The sequence below is a fragment of the Amblyraja radiata genome, chromosome 1, assembly GCF_010909765.2.
Source record: "Amblyraja radiata isolate CabotCenter1 chromosome 1, sAmbRad1.1.pri, whole genome shotgun sequence".
NCBI lineage: Eukaryota > Metazoa > Chordata > Chondrichthyes > Rajiformes > Rajidae > Amblyraja > Amblyraja radiata.
Genome location: NC_045956.1, coordinates 128,709,550 through 128,727,427, shown reverse-complemented (window position 1 = coordinate 128,727,427; position 17,878 = coordinate 128,709,550). Strand labels below are relative to the sequence as shown.

The 17,878-nt window shown below is 43.7% G+C and overlaps 1 protein-coding gene across 1 annotated transcript in view; it reads left to right on the top strand.

The window, feature by feature from the left end:
• The window catches only part of itga2 (integrin subunit alpha 2), a 132,247-nt gene that overhangs the window by 34,710 nt on the left and 79,659 nt on the right, over window positions 1-17,878 (top strand). The gene's annotated exons all lie outside the window — the stretch shown is intronic.

The following is a 17,878-nucleotide window of genomic DNA, read 5'->3' as shown; positions in this document are numbered from 1 at the left end:
CTTCCCTCCTTGTTCTCCCTCTGCGCTGAGGCGATCCAGGCCTTCGATGTTGTGACCCCCACCGGGTGATGGTGCTTTAGTTCCGCGGCTCAACCTTGCTTCGCGAACGGGCCGGTTCAATCTCCGCGGCCCGGGGTGGTCGAAGCTGCCGCCCTCCAGTCCAGCGGAAGAAGCTGTTGCCGCGGGAGCTCCAGAAAAACAGGTCACCAACCTGTGACCTGCAAGCTCCCGACGATGTCGTCTACTGAACCCGCGGCCGAACCTCCGAAGTTGGGTCGCTGCCGCCGTCAATTTCAATGACGTTTTCTATGTTAACACATTAACATTTATGTTATTATTAACGTGTTAACATAGTATAACTTACAAGAAAATTTCCACCACTGGGGCGAAATCGGGTGCGCCACCGTCGGTCATTCATTCGTACATGCCGCTGCCCGCTGGTTCAGCCTTCTCCAAGATCTATTTAAGAATGAACTGCAGATGCTGGAAAAATCGTAGATAGACAAAAATGCTGGAGAAACTCAGCAGGTGAGGCAGCATCTATGGAGAGAAGGAATAGGCGACCTGTCTGGTCGAGACACTTCTTCAGACTGATGTGGGGGGGTGGGGGGGAGTTGGGAAAAAGAAAGGAAGAGACAGAGACAGTAGGACTAGAAGGACAGCTAGAAAGGGTGAGGGGGAGGAAGGAGAAGACAAGGGCTCTCTAAAATTAGAGAAGTCAATGTTGATATCGCTGGGGTGTAGACTACACAAGCGAAATATCCAGGCTTGTCTCCTCACTACATTTACTGCTGGCTCCAGTCGCAAATCTGAGTTTTCGAGTGGTCTGTGCAAGGCATTCATTGATGCTGGAATTCCATTTGGAAATTGGAAAACAAATCTCTCAGAGTTTTTTTAGAGAAATACACAGAGGAACATATACCAAGCGAGTCATAATTACGGAAAAATTATGTTGACATCAACTTCAACATTGTTGTGCAGAAAATTAGAGTTGAAGTTGCATGCAACAAAATATGGATCTCAATAGACGAAACAACCAATGTTGTGAGGAGATATGTTGCCAATGTGGTCATCGGTACACTGGAGGCAGGTCAACCATCAAATGAGTATTTGTTGGCATTGGAAGTATTGGAGAAGTCAAACAGCTCAACTATTACTCAGTTGTTTACATCCTCACTTGCTGATCTTTGGCCAGAAGATATAAAACACGAGAATGCTCTTCTGTTTGTGACTGATGCAGCTCCGAACATGAAAAAAGCTGCTCGTGCTCTTAAAGTTTTATTCCCCCAAAATGTTGCATTTGACATGCTTAGCTCAAGGACTTCATAGAATTGTCAAGCACATACATGGTTGTTTCCAAATGTCGATCGCCTAGTTTCCAATGTCAAGAAAATCTTCCTCAAAGCATGTTCAAGGAAATGGCACCCGAGATTCCGCTACCTCCTCAGCCCGTTTTGACTAGGTGGGGTACATGGCTCTCTGCTGTACTCTACTATGCTGCAAATTTCGAAAACATAAAATCATTTGTCAACTGTTTTGAAGAAGAACCTGCTGCAGTCAGGATCGTCAGTGAAATCATGCAGAAAAAGTTCCTCCACCGCGATCTTGTGTTTATTGCTTCCAATTTTGCAAACTTCCCACAAGCTATCACTTCCCTTGAGAAATGTGGCAAAACATTAGTGAATAACCTGCAGGTTTTCAACAAAGTAACTGACGATATGCGTATAATTCCTGACGATGTAGGTAAAGATATACAAGGAAAATGTGAGAGAGTGATTTTAGCTAACAAAGATCTTGAAGAAATACAAAACATAGCTAAAGTTCTCAAAGGTAGTTGTAATGCACAAGATATCGACATGAATATAGAGTCTGTAGCTTGTTTTGGGTATGCACCAGTGACCTCAGCTGAGGTAGAAATAAGTTTTTCACAACTGAAGCATATTCTGTCTGAGAGGCGGCATAATTTAACACCAGATAATTTGAAAAAATTGCTTGTAATTATGTGCAACCAGGCAACTTTGGTCATTTAATGTAGAATACCTTTATATTATCATTTTTAACCATATTTTGGGGGTGGAAATACATGCTTTTATGCCTTTTTTTTGCCAATAAGTGCATTTTCATGCCTTTTTTGCAATTATATTATGCCTTTTTGCCTGCCTATTTCAGAGTTTTTTAGCACCTAAACATCCTGACTAGTTATCACACTATCTCATCCACAACACCTTTACCATTAACTGCAGCTGTTTCTCCCTCTTACACTTTATAATTAAAAAATTACAATCTTTTAATTGAACCACCTCGATGTCCAAACATCAGCACGACAAAAATTCTTTGAAATGTAAACCTTTTTTCAGTTTTATTAGCAGTTTAAAACGTGATAACGGATGTTTCCACCAATATTGACACGTGCAAACAGAGATCAGAGCTGATCGCACCATAGTCAATATAATATTTATAATGAAGGTTTGCTCCTTAGATAGCAATGTTAGATAGCACCGATTCAGAAGAAAATCTTGTCTTTAAATGAACAAATACTTACAGTTATAGAGTCATACGGAAATAGGCCCTTCAGCCCATGCCGACCAAGCAGCCCCATCAAAATTAGACCCATTTAGCCCCATTTGGCCCATATCCCTCTAAATCTTTCCTATCCATGTCCAAATGTTTTATAAATGCTGCTACTGTACTTGCCTCAAATACTTCTCCTGGCAGTTTGTCCATATACCCACCACCCTCTGTGTGAAACCGTTGCCCCTCAAGATCCCTACTCACATGAAAGTTATGCCCTCTAGTTTTTGATCCTTTAACCTGGAACACTCTGTGCATTCACCCTTTCATAGAATCATGAAGTCACGCACTGCAGAAACAGATCAAATGCCCTAACTTGTCCATGCCAACCAAATTGTTCCATCTAAGCAAGATCCATTTGCCCACATTTGGCCCATCTATCTACATATTACTAAAACTCTCTTCGTGTTTGTTTGTGAGTCTGCCTGTCTGCCCAACTGTGATTCAGGGATGCCCTGAACTATGCCAAAACAGTACATGATAGCACTACAATTTTGACCACCTTACTCACAATTATCCTGTGGTGACTTTTTATCAAATTTCGTTCAGATTGATGTTACAATTTATTCACATTTAAAACAAAATTACAAAATACAAAATACAGTTTGAGAAATATAATTTGAACTGTAGTGACAATTCGCAGCTACGTCGTCACAATGGGATCTCATTTACATAAACTGCCCACTTAACCATTCACTGTAAAAAATCCTATTGCACTTACTGGCCCTGCCTGATACAATGTTGCAAATTGCAGGACACTGATTCCTGGCAGCAAGTGCAATTGGATTTTTTTAAAGTGAAAAGTCATTTTTAAAAAGGGTGAGGGTGAATAGGAGGGGGGAGGAGTGCTGAGGGATAATGGGAAATGAGCTGCCCCTGCACAGTTGGGAGCTATGGGTGTGTGGTGGAATATTGCATTGGGGGAACGGGTGAGCGGTGGAAACAGGTTACGTTGGGGGAACGGGGCCCAACAGGTCCCACTTGGTCTTGTCTAAAACTCTGATCTTGTTATCTTCCGGTTTGGCGGTCTTTCTATTCGCGCAAAAATGGTTCGCGATAGTGCTATGATTTTTCGTCAGTTCACTCACCGTTCTCCTGTGCTGTGAATCCACCAAGCTTTGTTCCGATCGGTTGAATGTCGTAAAGGTCAGCGAGGTTTAAAAATCTTAAAAACCGTGTGTGCGCAGGTCGATCTCTTCTCCTGCCAGTCAGCGCCGTGCTGTTTAGTCTCTTCCCCTGTCACTCCCCGGGATGGTCAGCCCTTCCTGCGCCATCGCATCTATACTGGAGCTGAGGATGGCCGGTGGAGGTTTCCAACCAGACTTTCGAAGGGATCCTCCGCAGTATAAAAATTAAAACGAAGAAGTACAACGTAGCAAAGATGAGTGGGAAGCGAAAGGATTGGGTAATGTTTAAAGAACAACAGAAGATAACTGAAAAGACAATACAGGGAGAAAAGATGAGATACGACGGTAAGCTAGCCAAGAATATAAAGCAGGATAGTAAAAGCTACTTTAGGTATGTGAAGAGGAAAAAATTAGTTAAGACCAAAGTTGGACCCTTGAAGACCGAAAAAGGTGAATTTATTATGGGGAACAAGGAAATGGCAGATGAGTTGAACAGGTACTTTGGATCTGTCTTCACTAAGAAGGACACAAACAATCTTCCTGATATAGTAGTGGCCAGAGGATCTGGGGTGACAGAGGAACTGAAGGAAATCCACATTAGGCAGGAAATGGTGTTGGATAGACTAATGCGACTGAAGGCTGATAAATCCCCAGGGCCTGATGGTCTGCATCCCAGGGTACTTAAGGAAGTGGCTCTAGAAATTGTGGATGCATTGGTGATAATTTTCCAATGTCCTATAGACTCAGGATAAGTTCCTGTGGATTGGAGAGTAGCTATTGTTATCCCACTTTTTAAGAAAGGCAGGGGAGAGAAAACAGGGAATTATAGACCAGTTAGCCTGACCGGTGGTGGGGAAGATGCTGGAGTCAATTATAAAAGATGAGATAGACGAACATTTGGATAGCAGTAACAGGATCGGTCCGAGTCAGCATGGATTTACGAAGGGGAAATCGTGCTTGACTAATCTTCTGGAATTTTTTGAAGATGTAACTAGCAAAATTAGGGCACATGGTATTGGGGGTAGAGTGCTAACATGGATAGAGAAGTGGTTGGCAGACAGGAAACAAAGAGTAGGGATTAATGGGTCGCTTTCAGAATGGCAGGCAGTGACTAGTGGGGTACCGCAAGGTTCGGTGCATGGACCGCAGCTATTTACAATATACATCAATGATTTGGTTGAAGGGATTCAAAGTAACATTAGCAAATTTGCAGATGACACTGGGTGGCAATGTGAACTGTGAGGAGGATGCTATGAGAATGCAGGGTGACTTGGACAGTTTGGGGGAATGGGGAGATGCATGGCAGATCAAGTTTAATGCGAATAAATGTGAGGTTATCCACTTTGGTAGCAAAAACAGGAAGGCTGATTACTATCCAAATGGCGTCAAGTTGGGAAAAGGGGAAGTACAATGGGATCTGAGGGTCCTTGTACATCAGTCTATGAAAGTAAGCATGCAGGTACAGCAGGCAGTGAAGAAAGCAAATGGCATGTTGGCCTTTATAACAAGAGGAATCAAATATAGGAGCAAAGAGGTCCTTCTGCAGTTGTACAGAGCCCTAGTGAGACCACACCTGGAGGATTGTGTACAGTTTTGGTCCCCTAATTTGAGGAAGGACATTCTTGCTATTGAGGGAGTGCAACGTAGGTTTACAAGGTTAATTCCCGGGATGGGGGGACTGTCATATGCTGAGAGAATGGAGCAGCTGGGCTTGTACACTCTGGAGTTTAGAAGGATGAGGGAGGATCTCATTGAAAAATATAAGATTGTTAAGGGCTTGGACACGCTAGAGGCCGGAAACATGTTCCCGATGTTGGGGGCAACCAGAACCAGGGGCCATAGTTTAAGAATAAGGAGTAAGCCATTTAGAACGGAGATGAGGAAACACTTTTTCTCACAGAGAGTGGTGAGTGTGGAATTCTCTGCCTCAGAGAATTCCACAGACTGGGTGGAGGCAGTTTCTTTGGATGCTTTCAAGAGAGAGCTAGATACGGCTCTTAAAAATAGCGGATTCAGGGGATATGGGAAGAAGGCAGGAACGGGGTACTGATTGGGGATGATCAGCCATGATCACATTGAATGGCGATGCTGGTTCGAAGGGTCGAATGGCCTACTCCTGCACCTATTGTCTATTGACCCGAAGCAGCCCATCCCAGCCCCTAGCAGCAGCCCCGCCCCAAGCAGCAGCCCCGCACCAAGCAGCAGCCCAGCCCCTAGCATCAACACCCACACACACTACCCCCCTCCCACACACACCCTCCCCCACACATCCCCCCCCCACATCCCTCCTCCCCCCCTTCCGCCCACATACACACCTCCCCCCCACTCTTCACCCCTCCTGCCACACACACCCCTCCCCCACATCCCACACCACCCTCTCCCCCCCTCCTACACCTCCCCATCCACACACACCCATCCTCCCCTCCCACCCCACATCACCCCCGCCACACACCCCACTTCCCTCCCCTCCTCCCCTCCCACACATGAAGAGGAGAGGGCGGGAGTGCTGGGGGATGAGGGGAAATGAACCATGCCTGCGCAGTCAGGGTCTATGGGTGAGTGGTGGAATATTGCATTGGGGAATGGGTTGCATTTGGGGACCAAGCCTCCCGTGTGATAGGATCCAATGGGTCCCACTTAGTCTAGTATTCATTAAAATCTTTCCTGTCCATGGATCTGTCCAAGTGTTCTTTATATGTCGTTGTAGTACCTACCTCAACTACCTCCTCTGGCAGCTCATTCTATATACCCCCTTAGTGAACAAGATGCTCCTTGGGTTCCAAATTAATCTTGCCTCTCTTGACTTAAACCTTGATACTTGATACATTGTTCCTCAGCAGAAACTATGCAAGTCTAGCATTACCATTTCCAGTTCCTGAACAAACTTGTTCAAGAAGGAACTGCAGATGCTGGAAAATCGAAGATAGACAAAAGTGCTGGAGAAACTCAGCGGGTGAGGCAGCATCTATGGAGCGAAGGAAATAGGCAACGTTTCGGGCCAAAACGTTGCCTATTTCCTTCGCTCCATAGATGCTGCCTCACCCGCTGATTTTCTCCTGAAAAAACTTGGTCAGTTGCCTTGTATTTCTACTTGTATACACTTGATTTCCAGAGAATAATTCTGGAACTATTTGTTCAAAGGGTCATCACAAGTATGTTTCCCTTCTTTATTCTAAAATCAGATATATTGATTCATTTAGTACAGAAAGAGGTATTCTTTCTGCATTTTATCTTTGGAAAAAATTTCAAATAGATAGCTAATGGAGGGATATGGATCGTATACAGACAGATATAATTAGTTTATCTTGGCACCATATTTGAGGCAGACATTGTGGGCCAAAGGGCCTGTTCCCAGTGCGGCACTTTTCTGTGTTCCATGTTCTATCACTCCTCTGTATTTTCTATTCAATGTTACTGATTTCCATTTTTCAAGCATATATTCAATTCTCTGTGGGCAATGTTACAATGAATCTTCTTTCATCACCATTTACATCAATTATTTTTAAAGTATAACAAATTATTGCTTATAACATTGCGCCTGATCTATTTTTTGTATCATTCCTCAGTATCAATTTACTCAACCATAAATAATATTGAACAGTTTGATCCTGACTACGGGTCCTGTCTGTCCGGAGTTTGCACATTTTCCCTGTGACTGCGTGGATTTCCTCCGGGTGCTCCGAATTCCTCCCACAATCCAAAGACATACGGGTTTGTAGGTTAATTGGCTTTGGCAAAAAAAGTATCTTAACTTTTCAGGCTTCTCATATAACTCTACTGCCTCATTCCTCGTACCATTCTAGTAAAACTCTTCTGCATCCTCTTCGAAGCTTTTAATTGCTAATCAGATCATCATGAACTCAATATTCATGATTGAGAAGCATTACAATAGATAGTAAAGTATGACATGTACAAAAATAATTTACACTTACTAGTAATTTTAAACATATAAATTGCTTCACAGATACTGGATACATTGTATAAAGCCAAGTAGGAAATATAAGAATGGGTAATAAGGGGCCACTGCTTCCAACTATTTAAATACTGTCATTTAGCCAAGCAAGCAGACATTGTACCACATGGAAATTAATCATAATGATACAGGTTAAATGTTATCTCACTAAAGTAGTAACATTTACTTTATTCAGTTAAGGAACATTGACAGTGTTGATTGCTCATCATCTTTGAAATATTGGAGATGAGGAGGCTTTGTGAGCTGCAGTCATCTTTTTGAGATTATATGTGACTGGAAGAAGAACTTGCAGTTTATGTTGTTCATATTGGCGATTGGGTTTACAGGTTGGGAGTTGTTGCCAGCATAGTTTAGGTAAGAAATTGCTGTGCGTTTTGTAATAATTTCTTAAATCACTTTATAAAAGATAGTCAGAATGGAATCTTCATCCTTATCCATTTCGTACTATAAGCTGAAGAAAATTAATAGATCATCTGTCCTTTAAAATAAGAGATTTTAAAATACATAAGAAGATTTTCACTGATTCTGAAATGTCCTTTAAATTTGAAAAATGAGAGAATACAATTAGAGATATCTGAATATATCATGAATGTTTCAAGGAGACCATGGCTTATTTTACATGGGATTTTTCATTACTCATGTTAGATTATTAATGGCAGGAAGTGTGCAAGAAGCAACTGCAGATGCTGGTTTAAATCGAAGGTGGACGCAAAATGCTGGAGTAACTCAGCCGGACAGGCAGCATCTCCGGAGAGAAGGAATGGATGATGTTTCGGGTCGAGACCATTCTTCAGACTGATGTCAGGAGAGTGGGCGGGACAAAGATAGAATGCAGTCGGAGACAGTAAGACTGGTGGGAGAACTGGGAAGGGAGAGGGGATGGTGAGAGAAAGCAAGGGCTACTTGAAGTGAGAGAAGTCACTGTTCATAGTGCTGAGGTGTAAAGTACAAAAGCGAAATATGAGGTGCTGTTCCTCCAATTTGCACTGGGCCTCACTCTGACAATGGAGGAGGCCCAGGGCAGAAAGGTCGGATTGGGAATAGGTGGGCGAGTTGAAGTGCTGAGCAACCGAGAGATCAGGTAGGTTAAGACGGACTGAGCGGAGATGTTCAGTGAAACGATCGCCAAGCCTGTGCTTGGTCTCGCCGATGTAGAGACGTTGACACCTGGAACAGCGGATACAGTAGATGAGGTTCGAGGAGGTGCAAGTGAACCTCTGCCTCTCCTGGAAAGACTGTTTGGGTCCTTGGATGGTCGAGGGGGGAGGTAAAGGGACAGGTGTTGCTTCTCCTGCAGTTGCAACGGAAAGTGCCTGGGGAGGGGGTGATTTGGGTGGGAAGGGATGAGTTGACCAGGGAGTTTCTGCGGAAAGCAGAAAGGGGTGGAGATGGGAAGATGTGGCCAGTAGTGGGATCACCTTGGAGGTAGCAAAAATGTTTGAGGATTATATGCTGTATGCGACAGCTGATGGGGTAGAAGGTGAGGACAAGGGGGGAGTCTGTCCTTGTTACGAATGGGGTGAGGGGGAGCAAGAGCGGAGCTGCGGAATAGCGAGGAGATATTAATATTAATGGCAGGAAATTTGACCTGTAATTGAACACAAATACCTTGGCTGACTGACATTGCCTTTATTGCTAATTTCAGCCATTAGTGGACATAAATTGTTGAAAATGAAATGTAATTACTTACAGGGCTGCCAATATTGGGTGAGAGTTGAGAGTGAGAAATTGCGAGGGAGCGTGGCGACCAAGGGGAAGGGTGAAGGGAGCTTTCGCATTTTTCAGCTTGAAATTTTGCAATCTGGTGCATACAGTAGCGAGTCTTTTAACTTACACTTGAATGCAACATTTATGTTTTAAATTGGATTAGGTATGAATAAGGTAAGGCTAAATTACATTCCTAATTACATTCCACAATAGAGCCAGGCTCTGATCAACAGGTGCAGCACAAGAATGACTATATTCATGTATGGAAATCAGATTATATTCATGCTGTTATGCATATATATACAGAAAAACACAGAGAAACAAGGCAAGAGTCAGACTTCCATCACTGTTCTGCACAAATAAATCAATCAACCTTACCCTTTGAATATAGAAACAAGACGAAAATAATGCCACATATTCAATCATATATGGTTCAATGAAATTAAGATTTACATGTAAAAAATATATATGGAAACAGGCCCTTCAGCCCACCAAGTCCACACCGACCAGCAATCTATCATACACCTGTTCCATCCATCACGCCAGGGACAATTTGCAGAAGCCAATTAACATAGAAACATAGAAAATAGGTGCAGGAGTAGGTCATTCGGCCCTTTGAGCCTGCACCGCCATTCAATATGATCATGGCTGATCATCCAACTCAGTATCCTGTACCTGCCTTCTCTCCATACCCCCTGATCCCTTTAGCCACAAGAGCCACATCTAACTCCCTCTTAAATATAGCCAACGAACTGGCCTCAACTACCTTCTGTGGCAGAGAATTCCAGAGATTCACCACTCTCTGTGTGAAAAAAGTCGGAAACAATCTTCCTGCATCTAGCCTGTCCAACCCCTTAAGAATTTTGTAAGTTTCTATAAGATCCCCCCTCAATCTTCTAAATTCTAGCGAGTACAAACCGAGTCTATCCAGTCTTTCTTCATATGAAAGTCCTGACATCCCAGGAATCAGTCTGGTGAACCTTCTCTGTACAAACCATTGTTACCTACAATATTGTTAACCTACAAACTGGCACTTCTTTCGGATATGGGAGAAACCGGAATATCCAGAGAAAACCCATGTGGTAGTAAGGCAGCAACACTACCGCTGCGCCACCGTGCCATCCCATTAAATGACCTTTTCTGTAATATATTTATTATGGTGTCACGCCAATAAAGATGAACACATGATTCTGATTTCTGCCCTTAGTTGGATAACACACATCTCCAGTCATTGTGTTTTATGGCTGGTTTTCAACCTCTTCAGTCTGAAGGTCTCGACCCGAAACATCACCCATTCTTTCTCTCCAAAGATGCTGCCTGTCCTGCTTTTCTTGTTCTTAGTGTATCTTCAGTTGAAACCAGCTTCTGCAATTCCTTCCTACACTATTTGTTAAGCAAAACAGGTCCTATTCTCATAATATTATTCACCTCAACTAAGTATTTTCTTCACCTCCATTGCTGCAGAGAATACCACCATCCCAGTTATCAAATCTTTCTTCAAAAAGAAAAAAAAATTCCTGCCCTGCCAACATCTTCATAAATCGCCCCTGGATCCTCTCCAGAGTAATTGCATCCTTTCTACAATGTCATAGTCTTACAGCATGGAAACAGGCCCTTCATCCCAACTTGTTCATGCAGATCAAGATGCCCCATCTAAACTAGTCTATGGCCTATATCCCGGTAAACCTTGTGTGTGCCAGTGTGTGTGTGTGAGAGGGTGTGTCAGTGAAGCGGCGACAACATCCTGAGTGAGTAGAGACTTGGCGATGCCCGGGGAGCGTTTCCCTCCCCCCTCCTCCCGGGAATGCAGGCCAGCCCAGGTGCTCCTTGTCCAGCTGGGGTCCGGAGGAGGTGAGGGTCAGTGACCCAGGGGTCGGGCATTGGAGCGGAGCCTAAGCCCGATATTCATCTCCACGGCTCCGGAGGCGGCACCGACGCCCCCACTCACCCGACCCGCTCCGGTTAAAACTCCATGGGGTGTGGACAGAGCGGCCGACGGACATGTGTGGGAGGTGTGTGCTGTGCCTCGGGAGTGGGGAAGGGGGAAGGGGGTTGGTGCTGGGACCACTGCCGTGTCTCACCTCATCTGCACGGGAGAAACTAAACTACTTTTTGTTTCCCCTAAAAATCATCCGGCGGGCCGGTAGTTTGGCAGCACTGCTTTAAACCAATGCCCTCTAGTTCTTGAATCACATATCCCGGGATAAAGACTATGCATTCACTTTATATTCCACTCATGGTTTTTACTCACCTCTAAAACAATTTTTGCTTTATTTTGAACTTCCAGTACCTGTAGATTTTTGAGCGTGAGAAATTTGTGATCAGCGTGAGAGTGTGAGAATTTTGTGAAATGCGTGAGGCTCACTCTCAATGCGTGAGAGTTGGCAGCCCTGCTAATAATGCAAACATTTTATGCGAGTTCCAATTGTTTGGACAAAAATCACTTATTACTGCTTTATAACAGTTAAGTTACTTTAAGACCATTTCAGAAATTATGGCACTGAACTACCAATCAACTAACAAATTAAAGCAAACTGAAATAAAAATCATGTTCCCTTTCCTGACTCTACCTCATTAGTACTTTAACACTGTTAACAGAACAAAGGAAAATTAATCTCAAGAATCAAAATGGGGAAAGTGGGGGCAATTTTGCTTAAATGCTAATTCTAAGCCCATTCAGATCTGCATAGAGTCAGAGTTATACAACATGTACATGGCTGGCCCAATTTGTCCATAATGATCAAGTTGGCATTCTCCGTGGCCTGGGACTGGTTGCCGTTCCCAGATCAGCTTGCGTCCCAGGGACTGGCTGCAGTTCTCAGGTCGGCTCGCCTGCCCCGAACCTGCGAAAATGAATTGAAAAAAAAACACGGCTTTTTGGGTTACGGGTCGGATTCGGCCCGTGTGCCGTAGGTTGCCGAATCCTGTCCTAGAGGTTTGGCCTCATCGTGTTCCCCCCATGTTTTACAACTGATTCACCTGGTTAGTTCCATCTCCGGCTGCTTCATGTTGTCGGCAGTTGCACATCCAACCATGGAAGAAGAGAAGAGAAAAAACGCGACGTCACTCACAGCCTTCAACCGACGCGTTTCCCCTGACCGCACAGATCGCTCTGAAGTGGCGCAAAGAGACAAACTGTGAAGGGACTGAAGACAGCATGAAAATTCTGTCATCAGCATGAGAGCGTGAGAATTGGCTGAAATGCGTGACTCTCACGCTCAAAGCAGCCCTTTCTAAGGCCAGGATGTGACAACACACACACAGGGAGACACATACACAAAGGAAGACACACACACACACACACAGGGAAACAGACACACACACACAGGGAGACAGACAGGCACACACACAGAGGTGCTGACACCCGCTGCCTGGGACCGAAGCGCTTCCCCAGACTGTGCAAATCGCAGTCATGTGGCGCAAAGAGACAAACTGTGCAGCAAAGACTGAAGACAGCGTGAGAATTCTGTCATCAGCGTGAGGGCATGAGAATTGGTTGAAATGCGTGACTCTCACGCTCAAAGCGTGAGTGTTGGCAGCCCTGTTAATTATTTCCTGTTGCTATTCTTTTAAGACAGAATTGTGTGATTCATTGAGCAATGAAAGATCTATGTTCATTGACTTCAATCTTGATCTGGATCATAGTCCAGATTTACAATATCCTTTGATCTTATTCCTCAAATATACTTGTATTTCTATCTACTGTAATTTGAGAAGTGGTTTTCACACAGTCATTAGAGTTGTTTCATGATTTGTCTTCCTTCTGCAATTGATCTTGAAAATTGCCTTATTTGATGTAATTGAAACAGGCTGTTCAGTTAAGCTGTGCAAACACCCCCCACAGAACTGCATCTTCCAATTCAGGCATGAAAAAACATCTTTGAACCTGCTCGGCCATACTCCATTACATGGTTCCAGGCTAACGGTTGTCATATGCTTAAGCGAGATGCTTTCTCAGCAATGGTATACAAAATAAGGAAATTCTTCTTCTAGTGTCAAAAATGCATCAAGTATTTCTTTGTTAATTATTACTTTTTCAACAAAGTCTTCAATGCATTAACTAAACTATTTGTGCCCAATCTTTAGTACCTCGTTGCAACAACACATACTTTTGAGATAGACAGATTACAGACAAATTGCAAAATAATGTTCAGTCTGCATTTTTTCATAGCAGAAGTTCTAACCTATTGTTCAAAGTGGAACATTTGTTTTTTTCGCCGTATATAATGGATTATTTATGGCCTGTATACTGCTGAGTCTTTATAGAAATCTGTATAGAGTAGCTGTTGGTTAACCAACATTCTCTCCTGCTGCTTTTTTGTTCTTCTTTACAAAACAACAAAGCCAAATTTGAGCATTTCAACTCTACAGATATGATCATGCATATTTTTAGAAAGTTGCTTAATACTTCCAGTGCATGTTGATTCCATGCATGTTGTGACCACATAACATGAAAGTTTGTTGATATGTGTTGCTGCAAAGATGTGTTGCTTTTCCGTGAAACTGCTTTTCTATTTATAACTTCCATTTATATGCAAAGAATATCTCTTGAAAATGTTTTCATACAGCCGACACAGAGTGCCTATACTAAAAAAACACTTCTTTTGACGAATTTCACATACCACACACGCTCTGAAATAGGTACAGGACCGGTACACAGAATGAACAATAGGATTCAGGGTTCTCAAATAAAATCCACATTCAGAAATCTATGTGCTGCATGATATTCCTTTTTTGATTAGTATGGGTGTCAGGGGTTATGGGGTAAAGGCAGGAGAATGGGGTTGGGAGGGAAAGATAGATCAGCCATGATTGAACGGCAGAGTAGCCTTGATGGGCTGAATGGCCTAATTCTGCTCCTATTACTTTATGACCATTTGTGCCTCTCAGTGAGATTCCGTGTCAATAGTGAAATCTTACAGTCTCAAGTATGGTAGACTATAACAGATTAAGGCTAGCATTTGTTAGTTCATTTATTGCAGCATAAAGATTTAAATCACATGGGGAATTCTTGTGTCTCTACTAGCTAGATAGCGCAAACAAAATTAAACATAATGCCTTTATCTCCAAAGTCAACTATTCCAAAAAATTTGAACTGGATGTTATTACAAATTTCATAAGGTCTTTCTTTTTAAATAGGACATTCTAAAATTGATGACAACGATAAGATTTGCAAGGAATTACCAGCTTCTCCATGGTGCTGTTGGGCAAATCCTGGGAATGTATGTCCACTAATTCTTAGAGCAACTGGCCTTGAAGTCAGCAATATGTCCATCTGCACATGTTCTACCATTCCCTGTAGACCTTAGCCACCATTGAAAACATTAAACATCTGTGGAATGTGAGCAATTGTGGGCACCATATCTGAGGAAAGATCTGCTGGCTCTGGAGAGGGTCCAGAGGAGGTTTACAAGAATTATCCCAAGAATTAGTAGGTAAGCGTTTGTCGGCACTGGACCTGTACTCGTTTGTGTTTTAGAAGAATGAGGGGGGACATAGACAATAGGTACAGGATTAGGCCATTCGGCCCTTCGAGCCAGCATCGCCATTCACTGATCATGGCTGATTATCCACAATCAGTATCCCGTTTCTGCCTTCTCCCCATATCCCTTGACTCCGCTATCTTTAAGAACTCTTATCTAACTCTCTCTCGAAAGCATCCAGAGCATTTGCCTCCACTGCCTTCTGAGGTAGAGCATTCCACAGATTCACAACTCTCTGGGTGAAAACGTTTTTTCTCACCTCCATTCTAAATGGCCTACCCCTTATTCTTAAACTGTGGCTCTGGTTCTGGACTCCATCAACATCGGGAACATGCGTGTCCAATCCCTTAATAATCTTATATGTTTCAATAAGATATCCTCTCATCCTTCTAAATACCAGTGTATGCAAGCTCAGTCGCTCCATTCTGTCAACATATTACAGTCCCGCCATCCTGGGAATTAACCTCATGAGCCTATGCTGCACTACCTCAATAGCAAGAATGTCCTTCCTCAAATTTGGAGACCAATACTGCACACAATACTCCAGATGTGTTCACACTAGGGCCCTGTACAACTGCAGAAGAACCTCTTTGCTCCTGTGCTCAACTCCTCTTGTTATGAAGGCCAACATGCCATTTGCTTTCTTCACTGCCTGCTGTACCAGCATGCTTCTTTCAATGACTGATGAACAAGGACCCCCAGATCTTGTAGTTATACCCCTTTTCCTAACTTGACACCATTCAGATAATAATCTGCCTTCCTGTTCTTGCCACCAAAGTGGATAACCTCACCAACATTTGTCCAATAGACAATAGGTGCAGGAGTAGGCCATTCAGCCCTTCGATCCAGCACCGCCATTCAATGTGATAATGGCTGATCATCCATAATCAGTACCCCGTTCCTGCCTTCTCCCCATATCCCCTGACTCTGCTATCTTTAAGAGCCCTATCAAGCTCTCTCTTGAAAGTATCCAGAGAACCGGCCTCAACTGCCCTCTGAGGCAGAGAGTCCACATTAAACTGCATCTGCCATGCATCAGCCCACTCACCCAACCTGTCCAAGTCACCCTGCAACCACATGGCAACCTCCTTACAGTTCACACTGTCACCCAGCTTTGTTTCATCTGCAAATTTGCTAATGTTACTCTTAATCCCTTCATCTAAATTATTAATATATATAGTAAATAACTGCGGTCCCAGCACCGAGCCTTGTGTTACCCCACTAGTCACTGCCTGCCATTCTGAAAGGGACCCGTTAATCCCTTTGTTTCCTGTCTGCCAACCAATTTTCTATCCATGTTAGAACCCTACCCCCAATACCCTGTGCTCTAATTTTGCCCACTGATCCCCTATATGTGACCTTATCAAAGGCTAAGATATTGAACCTCATTGAAACACACTGAATAGTGAAAGGCTTGGATAGAGTGGATGTGGAGAGGATGTTTCCATTAGTGGAAGAGTCTAGGACTAGATATTATAGCCTCAGAATTAAAGGACGTTCTTGTAGAAATGAGATGAGGTGAACATTTTTTGGTCAGGGTGGTGAATCTGTGGAATTCTTTGCCACAGAAGGCTGTGGAGGCCATCAGTGGATATTTTCAAGGCAGGGATAGATAGATTCTTGATTAGTATGGTTGTCAGAGGTTAGGTTCAAGTTCAAGTTCAAGTTTATTGTCATGTGTCCCTGATAGGACAGTGAAACTCTTGCTTTGCTTCAGCACACAGAACATAATAGGCATTGACTACAAAACACATGAATAAATAAACTGATAAAGTGCAAAATGACAGATAATGGGTTATTAATGTTCAGAGTTTTGTCCGAGCCAGGTTTAATAGCCTGATGGCTGTGGGGAAATAGCTATTCCTGAACCTGGTCGTTGCAGTCTTCAGGCTCCTGTACCTTCTACCTGAAGGTAGCAGGGAGATGAGTGTGTGGCCAGGATGGTGTGGGTCCTTGATGATGCTGCCAGCCTTTTTGAGGCAGCGACTGCGATAGATCCCCTCGATGGAAGGAAGGTCAGAGCCGATGATGGACTGGGCAGTGTTTACTACTTTTTGTAGTCTCTTCCTCTCCAGGGCATTCAAGTTGCTGAACCAAGCCACAATGCAACCGGTCAGCATGCACTCTACTGTGCACCTGTAGAAGTTAGAGAGAGTCCTCCTTGACAAACCGACTCTCCGTAATTTTCTCAGGAAGTAGAGGCGCTGATGTGCTTTCTTGATAATTGCATCAGTGTTCTCGGACCAGGAAAGATCTTCAGAGATGTGCACGCCCAGGAATTTGAAGCTCTTGACCCTTTCAACCATTGACCCATTGATATAAACGGGACTGTGGGTCCCCATCCTACACCTTCCAAAGTCCACAATCAGTTCCTTGGTTTTGCTGGTGTTGAGGGCCAGGTTATTGCGCTGGCACCATATGGACAGTTGCTCTATCTCTCTTCTATACTCTGACTCATCTTCTTCAGTGATACGTCCCACGACAGTGGTGTCGTCAACGAACTTGATGATGGAGATTGCACTATGACCGGCTACGCAGTCATGAGTATAGAGTGAGTACAGCAGGGGGCTGAGCACGCAGCCTTGAGGTGCTCCCGTGCTGATTGTTATCGAGTCTGACACATTTCCAACAATACGAACAGACTGTGGTCTGTGATTGAGGAAGTCGAGGATCCAATTGCAGAGGGATGCGCAGAGACCCAGTTCTGCGAGTTTGGTAACCAGCTTGGAGGGAATGATAGTATTAAATGCCGAGCTGTAATCGATGAATATCAGCCTGATATATGAGTTTTTGTTGTCCAAGTGGTCCAGAGTGGAGTGGAGGGCCAGCGAGATCGCATCCACCGTTGATCTGTTGTGGCGGTAAGCAAATTGCAGTGGGTCCAGGTTTTTGTCGAGGTAGGAGTTGATTTTCGCCATGATCAACCTCTCGAAGCACTTCATCACCACAGGCGTTAGTGCCACAGGTCGGTAGTCATTGAGGCACGTCACCTTACTCTTCTTGGGCACTGGAATAAT